We start from the raw sequence: 11,162 nt of genomic DNA, 5'->3' as shown, positions 1-11,162 counted from the left end.
ATATGTGATTTTGTTTTTTACATTGTCATATTTATACTTTTGCTTCATTAAATGATCTGAGTAGTTCTTCCACCACTTCTTGAAAAAGTGAGTGTTTAATGATGCTTCAGTAGCTTTGACTAATGCTGCGTTCATAGGAGCTTTTAGAGGGCAGTACCTTTTTTCCATATATTTCTGGAACGTGATATCTATTTTTTGCTTTTGAACCTTTTTTTAAAGAATGGGTGATGAGAGAACAGGGACACATAAATGGCCAAACGAGGTTATGCAAAGTAAGGAAAAAAGAAACAAAACGAACAACAAAATCAATGATCGGGATAATGGGTACGTTTTAAGACACGTCAACACATAAATGCAAACTGTACATTTACACATATCTACAAGTATCTTTACATACATACATTTTCCTTTTATGTGTAGAGGAGAGATGGAGCAAAACATAAATAATAATAAAATAACAACCCAAATAAAAATACAAAAAATATAAATAGGGTTAAGTTAATAATAATATTATTAGTACTATTAATATTAATAATAGTATAAACACAGTTCCAGTTCCAGTTATTGACCAGTCCAGTATTTGTAATCAGCGTGCAGTTTGGTTTGTGACTGCTCGACATGAGAAACGCGGTCCATTCAATCAACGACTCAAACCTGAAGTAAGCAGGATTTCCACACAAGACGTTCCTATTTACCATCTTTCCCATGGGCCCTGAATGTAGCAGAAGAATAGAGAGCGCTTGTGAATCGTTTGGTTCGCGGCTGTAGAGAGAGAGAGAACCCACAGAGGATGGGTGGTGTTTCGCGAGACAAGACACATTTAGCTTTGGAAGGGGAAACACAAATTGCACGACTTCTGCTTGAACGTGTTAAAATGGTTTGGCAAGTAGACTCGCTTCATGTGCTGGTGACTTTGAGAGAGAATCTTGCGAATGAAGAGAGAAGATTCATTTTTGTTTGTCACAGATCAGTAGAAACGCTTTAGTTGGATGGTCAAATCACTAGCACAGTCAACAAAAATAAGAGCACAATTAAAATTCTTTTCAGGCCTATATTCTTTCCAGTTATTTATTTGAACTTTTAGCCATATGCATTTTAATCTCTCTGCAGATATACAAAGGCTGTTTTAAATAGTTTGTCATATTAATACAGTGTTACAGCGCTTTTTCCCTTACCATGGATTAGATGTATATTGATAAAAATGATGCTTGATGGTTCATGATTTTGTTCAAGGTTACGTAGGCTAAGTGATTTGGTTTTTGGGGGACAGAATAAAAAGCTTTTGTAGTGATAAATAATAGTAATATATTATTGATCCATAATCAAAATCCAGTGACTCCACCTCAGGAGGTCATGTGTTGACTCCACTTGTTCTCTTCCAATAGCTCTGATTAAGCAGTTTGCTGTTCCTTTGGCATCCCCTAGCCAAACATTGCTGAAACTGCAACATGATGGCAGCCTGGGGCGAGAGATCTGGAAGGATCCTCTCCACTGCAGGCCAGCAGACAGAGGGGTGATTCAGTTTGTGGATGTGAACATGTGAACATTCTGTGTGCTCCTGTTAGAGAGGAATCCATGAGAAAACAGTGGTGAAAAGTCTCCTCGGGCGAGTCTGTAGCCTGACAATCCTCAAAGAGGAGAAGGGAGGGGAGCCGTGGGACGCAAGGAGAGTGAGATGTGATTCATCATGTCTGTCGATGGTGCTTTTATGTGTGATTATCTGACTGTGGAGGGTGCATTGAGTTTTACCGGCATACATATAGGGCTGGGGCACCCAATGGTATATGAGTCCTTATGAGGTGCACATAAACGGGGGGGGGGGGGTAAGAACACTTTTACCAGTAACTGCATGGATTGTGCTAGTCCCTCATGCATCTTGAGAGGGGACAGGAGTGCGGTGGGTTATACTATTGCACCAGGGAGAGTACTGACTGCAAACTGTGCCAGTTGCTACTCTTGGAACTTCTAAATCATGATCTGGGCCTTTGAGATGAAATGTCGTAAGACTTGTCCCACTGGTAGATTGTCTATACGCTCTTAGGATGGCATGAGGGGGCAGGACCAGTGTGTTCCCAACAGTCTCTTTCCGGAATGTTGTTGCCGATGGATAAATGTTCTCCTTACTTATTAGAATCTCCAAAATAAATGGATCTGATACTCATTTTGACATGGTAAGTTTGAGATTGTGATTCCTAGTGTCAGGTAAGGAGTTGAGAATGGAGAGTTCTGTGTGCTTGAATGAGCCATCGTATGGAACGTTGAACCCAATATATAATAATTTCCTGAAAAATATAACGCAATTTGCACTTAACCTGATTGAAAATGTAATAAAACCCAATAAAGTAATAACTTGACCATTTATGTTATAAAATGTACAGACTGATATTGTGATAACACATGTACAGATAATGTCATATCTTTCAGGTGGATTTTGTTTTCAAAACTGATGATACGTTTTTACAGATGATAATGTAAGAAAGCATAATTTTTTTCTCAGTAATGGAAAGTATTTATGTATAAGGTAAAATACTGTTAGTGTCATGTTAGCCTACTGAAAAAACTAATATTTGACGCCATGTTTGGAAATGTAAAGGCTTTTACTATTAAAACAGATGGCAAATGGTGCGTTGTTATCAGGGAAAGATGCATTAAACTAGAATCCCTATCACTGGTAAATGGACCGGCCCATAACCCATGCTGACTGGTCCATTAGACCAGAGTGGATCTTAGATTAGACCCCATCAGAAGATGACAGAAGATGGCCAGCGCACAAGCGTGCAACAAAGACAACACAGTCGAATCAGTCTCCATGAAATGTTCTTTTTCATCACGGTCAAAGGTGATTCTTGTTGAATGAAGAGTCTGTTATGTCTGCATTCAAACAGGGTTTAATACTGTTTCATGATGTGATGATCCAATCACAGAATTTTTAGTTTTTAAACATAGATTTTGGACAGAACTAGACTCAGAAAGATTTAACTACCCCTCATGGCCGCATGCTCAGCCCTCTCCATTACTCTCTGTTCACCCTCGTGGCCACACACAGCTGAAACACCATCATCAAGTTCGCTGACGACATCGGCCTGATCACCAGGTGTGATGAGACGGCCCGACAGAGAGGACGTCAGAGCCCTGACATCTTGTTGCCAGGACATCTACACCCATCTCTGCAAAACTGAGGAGCTGATTGGGGACTACAAGAAGTGACAGGGAGAAGGACACGCCGCCATCTCCATCAATGGGACTACAACGGAGAGAGTCAGCACCTCCAGGTTCCTCTGGGTTCACATCAGTGAAGACCTGACCTGGTCCCACCACACAGACCCCATCACAAAGACAGCAGCTGAGGTGGTTCAACATGGACTCCAGGGTACTCTGCATCTTCTACAGGTGCTCCATTGAGAGTATCCTGACTGGTTGCATATTGCAGGGACCCCCATGACCCCAGCCACAAACTACTCTGCCTGCTGCCGTCTGGTAGACAGTACGAGCATCGGGTTCTGCACCACCAGGCTCAGAGACGGATCATCCCACAGGTCATAAGAATTTTTTTGAGCTTACTCCACACTATAATAATAATAACTTTATTTATATAGCACCTTTAAAAACAGAGTTGACAAAGTGCTTTGACAGTCAAAGCAGCAAAAACAAGGCAATAGTAACAACAGAAAGCTCAGTGAGACCGTTGGATACGTTAAAAATAAACTAAGAAATGAATGAAATAGAATAATCGATACAAATAAATAAATGTGTATATATACACACATACACATGAGTATGTATATATACACATACACACATATATACAAATATACACATACATACGGCATATATACATACACACACACACACACACACACACATACACACATATACAGTTGCACTCAAAATGTTTCAACCCCCACCGCAAATCAGGTCCATCCACAAAATCTACAAACCCCCAGCTGCTCCCAAAAAGCAACCCAAACAGGGACAACCCAAATAGCTCAACACAAGCAATGCCACAAGCGGTCTCCCCAAATCCAACACAAAGTGCCACCACCAATGAACACCGCAGTCCCAAAACCACTCAACCCCTCCATGACAAGCACCTCCAGTAACCGGCAGAGCACCCTTCCGCTGCCACGACCCGATGCAAACGCGACGCACAGCGAGACACCAGGCCCCGGCAGCACCCCCGAGGAATCTCGGCCCACCCCGGGGCTAACGAGCTGAGATCCCCCGGCCACGACCCACGCTCGCACCAGGCCACGACAGCAAAAGGGCGCTCCACCAAGCACCAAAGATGCCCGCCATGAAGGGACCGAACAACTCAGAGACCGCAGCAGTCACCAAAAGGAGAACTCCACGCCAAACCCACCAAAACCTGTAAAAATGTGTTTTAGGAAGTGATTTAAAAGAGATTACTGATTCTGCGAGCCTTGTCTCCTCAGGCAGCTCCTTCCAAAGCCGAGTTGCCCTGATGGAAAAGACAATTGTGTAGACAGTTAAACACTTGAACTTGATAAATACTTATTACTACAACTCAAATGTACTAAATTAGCTACATTTCTGAGGTGAAAGACACTGAATAGATCAGATCTGTTATTTAAATCAAATCTAATATCGGCCCAGTCTAAGTGCAGTGAGTAGTGACCTGCTAAGCAGTATCTTGCAGTGGTCAGTGATGGCTCCGGTGTTGGAGCCACAGGGCTGGGCTCTGTCCCATTCAGCTGGCAGATACTGCAAGTGGCCTTTCCTGAGGGGGGACCAGAGCCTCCGCTGAGCTTATCAGTGCATGGCATGAAGCCATTCTTTCAGCCAACACTGCGCTCTGGCAGCTCCAGGCTGGATGTGGGCCTACAGAACTGCACTGGCATACTGTATCCCTGTCTGTGTGTGTTTACATTAAGTGGTAATAGATACAGAGTTTGTGCTTCCATCAGGTTTCTCATCCTATCAAGGCCAAAGCTGCTAGACAGCACGGAGTGAATGCCAAGCCTCGTTTTCAACGATTCATATTGTTGCCAGCACGCAGTGCTTGTCCTCTTGCTCTCCTTTCTTCATCAAGTTCATCCATGCTCATCTTTTAGTTGTATACTTCTAATTTGTTGTCCTTCCCTGTCCCTGCACATTATCTGCTGAGCATGAAGGGCTTGCTGGATGTGATGACCATGACTCCACGTCTTCCCCAGCCTTTCTTCATCACAGTATCACAAACTGGGCAGCACGGCCGTGGCAAAAGAGTGAGATGCAGACAACCAAGCAGTTTAACAATTATTTATTAACTTATAGGCAACATAAGAGGTAAGCAGACAGGGCAGAGAGGGTCGTCACAACAGCAAACCCTGCATTGCATAATGTTTTGCGCACAGTTACTTTATCATTACATGGCGATGCATTTGCAAGTATGACCTGTGACAACTCCTCCCTGTTGCTGGGTTCAAGGAAGCTCCAACATCCAGGACTCACAGTCACAGTTGGGCAAATAAATCAAGGGACGTTGCCTACTTTTCCACTCCTCCACACACCTGGCTAATCGTCAAATTGTCAGTTTTGGAACGTAACAAACATTCTGGGATGCCTTAATGCTAAGTTAAGCTAGCCATATAAAACTACGTCGCAGTAGTGATGATGTGGGTGGGTTTACATTGGAGTTTACCAAGCGTCACTATTTGACGAGTTGGAAATAAGTTGTCCACAATAGACAAAATTACAAAATCACGTCCTTGTTTTTTTTATACAGAAAAACCAAAAGCAAAAACGTCATCACTGAAATAGGGCAGAGGGCCACACTCTTAACAAGATGAACTCCTCCAGGCAAAAGAAAACCTGGAAGACTAAAAATGACCTGGAATAAAACTGTGCAGGACAAACTAGCCAAGATGAAGTTAATTTGGGAGGCTACCAAGGACAGGGAACAATGGAGGGAGCTCCTTGTTTGTCCCACAGGGGACCAAGATAATTAAGTAGGTAACTGGTATGAGTCAGAGACGTTTTAAGCACGGTGTCTCTTTTACCTATTAACTAAAGGCCAGTCTTCCAACAGGCTTCAGTCTACCAGGAACACCTGCATGGCTTTGTGTTTATGTTCTCATTGCTCCATGGAGAAGTTGACCGGCGATATAAACTCCCAAACACTTAGTGTGTTTCTTTAACTTCAACCGTTAAGGTTGCTGCTCCCTCACGTTTATTCTCCTCATCATCTTCGCTGTCGCCATGGCAGCAGAGCACAACACAGCATCACGTGAGGCGGGTGACATAACGTTTCTTTCCAGGCGCCGGGTTGCTTTTTCCCAGAGTAGCACTATGTACCACAGGCCTGGCCCACTGCTCTGCTTTTGTGTTTCCTCCCCTCTGTGGTCGAGGTAGAAAAAAACTGATTGGCCAATGTCAGCAATCCAGCAGCGGTCCTTCTGGAATACTCATCTCATGTGGCGCTGTGTCCAAAAAAATGCTCTCACCTTATTTCAAAGTGGCAGGTTTTCCCATAGTGCTGTTTTCCAGCACTTTCTTTGAAATAATGCTCTCCTCTTTCCTTTCTTTGCCTTTCCTTCCGTTCAGTCCAGCTTTCCCTTGTCTTTTTTCCATTGCATAAGTGTAGCCACTCTCCGTTGGTCCCTCTCTTCTGGCCAAAAGCTTAAAAGGCTCAGAAAATCCCACCGTTATTATGACTTCAACTTTCCACTTTTTGTGCGAGGGGAACAAAGTATTATCATTACAGTTAGCATTCTTGCCTGATGTAACCTTCTTTAGTGCGCACTGAGTAGAAATACATGTGCAAGCGTGACATAATATCTTAACAGTGAGAGTTGATGATTACAATCAAACAAAGGGCTCTTTATCAAAGACAAAACCAAATCACATTTTGACAGAATCACTTACACTTTGATGAACTCCATCCATCCATCCATTCATTTTGGCACTGGCTCGCGGTGGCAGCAGGCTAAGCAAGGTAGTCCAGATGTCTGTCTCCCCAGCAACGTCTTTGACCAAACAACAACAACTGTAATGAACTTCCTGTTGCTGTTACTTCCAAAGCTGGCTGTGTAAACATTGATTTAGTTTGTTCATCTTCTTTCTTTTCAGTCATTTTAACTGATCACTTCACTTGTTCTGGACATTGCAAAGTTTACTTTACATACTAACTGATTGTTTTGTGGGGACATAGGGAAATACAATTTCCTTCCCTTAACACTGGATCCTGTTTTGTTTACCACATTTATCACATTCAGTATCATTTTTAAAGAAATATGCACCCAACAATTTTACCCCTGCTTTGTTTTTGGAATGACTTGATGTGTCGGCCGAATTGTGCCACAAAAAAACTTGGGGCATTCCTGGAAAATATTAGCCTACAGACATTTTACAATTTTCAAGAGTTAAGAAAAAGAGCTATATCTGCAATAGTTTAACTGAATGTATGAGGTTGGTTTTTTTTTTCAAATATGTGTGCACAATCTCTGATACGTCTGTAGAAGACCACGAGCACATTCTCATTAATATAAAAACAGATACAGTAGGTCAGTGGTCAAAGCAACTTTAGTAGTAATCCCTATTGAAGAATAAGTGAAATTCAATACAACAACACTATGATATGATTAATGATTTATTTCACAGCAAGGTGCCGGCTTAGGCAAATAGTATAGGGACAGAAGGGTGTTAGAAAAAAAGGTATACATGCATTTTGAAAAGGGGAAAAACAACCTACATGTAATTGGTGGATGACATTTAACATTTAGTTCCTAATATTTATATATTTACTAGTTATCTTTTATAGAGCTTTAAACCACCTCCCACTGTCTTTTTTAGTTTATTTATTTTTGCTCAGTTTTCATAGAGAAAGCTCAATTGCCATAACTGTCTAATGTTCACAAGTGAAGTTAAGTAAGTGTGTCTTTTTTCCATCAAACAACTGTTTTCAAGGTCAGGTTTGAACCCTGACACTCACTCCTTGAGGAATGTATAAAGGTTTTCATTTTCCGTTGATTACCTGTAATCATGAAACAGCAGGTATTACACCCACAGTCTATAATTATGCATAATTACGCACAGCTGACATAACATCTTTCCTGGATAATAAAAAGCAATTCTAATGTGTCCACAGGATTTTAATGGTGTAAAAAAGGATGTGTAATTTTATGAGGTTTAAACTCGTTCCGGATTACTATGCTTTGAAGTTTAAGATCAGACTGTAGATCGTCCCATGCAGTGATGTAGACAATCTCAAAACTTTCTTCTCCAATTTTCCAACTTCTGACTTTGGGAGCAACAAAAAAAATCACTTGTAAAACATTGGACGATGTGCAGTCAAGTTACAACAGCTTTCGTGGAAACATGCAAATTGTTTGCCACGCTATGGCAATGGCATAACATGAAGACTCAAAAGCATCTCAAATTTTCACAAGATGAACTGTAAATGACAAAACAATGCACAAAAATTGCCCACTAGATTGAAACGGCAGCCTACCTGTTGGGTGTGGGCAGGGGTCGGCAACCTTTATTGTCCAAAGAGCCATTTTGCCTTATTTTCCACCAAATCAATTTCGTCTGGAGCCGCAAAAGCTATTTGATATTACAGTTTATAAAGTTTTATATATACAAAAAATATAGTTTATTGTATTTGTGAAAATATAGAACAAGAATAAAGATTTTTTTTTACAATTTATTGCTATTTTACCTGTTATAACAATATCAAACTCTTTTGAAAAGGAGAAAAAAACTTGCTCAGTTTGCTGCAGCAGTGGAGAAATCGCTCTTTTTCGCTCATCTCCATCCTGATACTTTTCAGCAAATGCTGTGTGCTTGTTCTGGAAGTGTCTTTCAACATTACATTTTTTGCACATATCAAGCATACAGGTAAGCCAGCATCATTGGCAGTGAAAGCAAATTAATACGTCTTCGCAGAACTAAACATTTGCCTGTTCTGATCCCCTGACTTTCCTTAATGCTTCTGCTTATGGTATTTTGTTCATTATCTTAGCCATCTGGCTTCTCTCTTTACTTCCCAACCTAAAAATACAGCTCATCTCCACAATCTCTCCCCCCCCCCCCAACCCAACCCAACCCAACCCAACCCAACCAGTCGAGGCAGATGGCTGCCGAACCGTGACTTCAGATGGCCGCTCAGTAGGTCTGATGATGCCGCTGGACACGCCACCCGCTAAACGCTACAATAACAGCTGTTTCCTCCTCAGAAATGCAGACTTTAACTGGACAACAGCTGCTGGTAAAGACGAGGTCAGCAACGCCTGTAATCAGTTGTCCATGTTAAATGAACCTGTTAGTCAATAGATAACCAAGGCTGTTTGTGAATTTCCGGGTAAGGGTCACGTGATAGGGGTGTGACGAATCAGGGAAGGACACGTCGTGACTGCTAACTACTGTGTCACTGAAAATAAAAAATGTTTTAATATTTTGTCAACTAAAATATGACATCCTATTACGTCGCTGTCAAGCGCCTTTCCCTGCAGGTGGCTCATCATGATTTGCAGACCCTCACCCTCTGTAAACTATCAATGGATAAAAAAAGGAAAAGTCAGCGGAAAATAGATTGTTTAATTCTGCGTGGACATATTCATTTGTTTTCACTGCAAACGATGCCGGCTTACCTGTATGCTTGATATGTGCAAAAAATGTAACGTAGAAAGACACTTCCAGAACAAGCACACAGCATTTGCTGAAAAGTATCACGCTGGAGATGAGCGAAAAAGAGCGATTTCTCAACTGCTGCAGCAAACTCTCCTCTTCATAAGAGTTTGATATTGTTATAACAGGTAAAATAGCAATAGAATGTCAAGAATTGTCTTTTTTGTCTATTTTCATAAATACAACTAACTATAATTTTTGTATACATAATATAACTATATTTAAAACTTTATAAGCTATAATATCAAATAGCTTTTGCGGCTCCAGACTAAATTTATTTTGTGGAAAATAGGGAAAAATGTCTCTTTGGATAGTATTGCTGACCCCTGGACTAGACAGACCTAACAACCAAAATGGTGGAGGATGCGTTACATTTCTAAAAGACAGTTTGGACTTTGGGGTGAATCCCTCTCCTGTAGACGGGGAGTGTACTGTAGCTGAATGTTTCAAACCAAGAGAGAAAGGAAATATTAAGTTAATACTTTTTTACATACCATGTAAAACACTAACTGTTGACATGCTAGATCAGGGGTCGGCAACCCGCGGCTCTTCAGCCCCTCTGTTGCGGCTCCCTGAGTCTACATCCACACTAATACATTTTCGTTTTAAAATGGAGTTTTAACAAATAAAAACAATCTCTGTCCACGCGGGCGTTTCAGCTTCATTTTAGAAATGATCTCCATCCAGACTACATGAAAACAAATATCACGTGACTATTCACGTACACTGGGCGTGATGGTGCCGGTGTAAACAGGAAGTAGATTGGTTGCTTAGTTTAAAAAATACGACAGAGCAATAAAGCAGTCTTTAATCATGAAAGTTCGTGTTTGATACTTAAGATATTACCCTAAAATCTTCGTCTATAAACTCAAATAGACACATTTCGTGGAAAGTTTTAGAAGTTTTATTTTTCTGAATTAGTTACAGCGTTGCGGGTCTTTATCTCTCTCTCTTTCTCACATCAAACTTACTTTAAAATTAACACTTACACACAAATGAATCAGTAGCGAAGGTAGGTGGGTGTCTACGTCATTGTTTCTAAATGTATGCGTTTATGAGCGTCCACACAAAGAGGCAACCCCGGAGTTTTCAAACTCCTCTGTTTTCGGTGCTCGAAAACTCCGGCGTAGTGTGGACGCTCAGTGTAAACGTAGCAAAACATATGCTTTTTCAAATGGAAAAGCCTCAGGCTTTGACAAAAAGTAACATGGAAATAAAAAAAAATATTTTTATTTTATTTTTTGCACAGTGGACAATCTTTCAAAGGGAACTCCTCTTATCTTGGAGTTTAAGGTGATACTGTGTCACTGAAAATCTTTTTTTTTAAATATTGTGTCAACTAAAATGTGCGTCACATCCGTTTTTTTCTCCTCTTCATAAGAGTTTGATATTGTTATAACAGGTAAAATAGCAATAAAATGTCAAGAATTGTCTTTATTCTTGTTCTATAATTTCATGAATACAACAAACAACAAACTATAGTTTTTGTATATATAATATAACTATATATAATATATAATAAATATATAATGAAA

The sequence above is a fragment of the Cebidichthys violaceus genome, unplaced genomic scaffold (genome assembly GCF_023349555.1).
Source record: "Cebidichthys violaceus isolate CVI_PGR_0920_01 unplaced genomic scaffold, fCebVio1.0.p SCAF_6, whole genome shotgun sequence".
NCBI lineage: Eukaryota > Metazoa > Chordata > Actinopteri > Perciformes > Stichaeidae > Cebidichthys > Cebidichthys violaceus.
Note: the sequence above shows the minus strand (reverse complement) of the source record.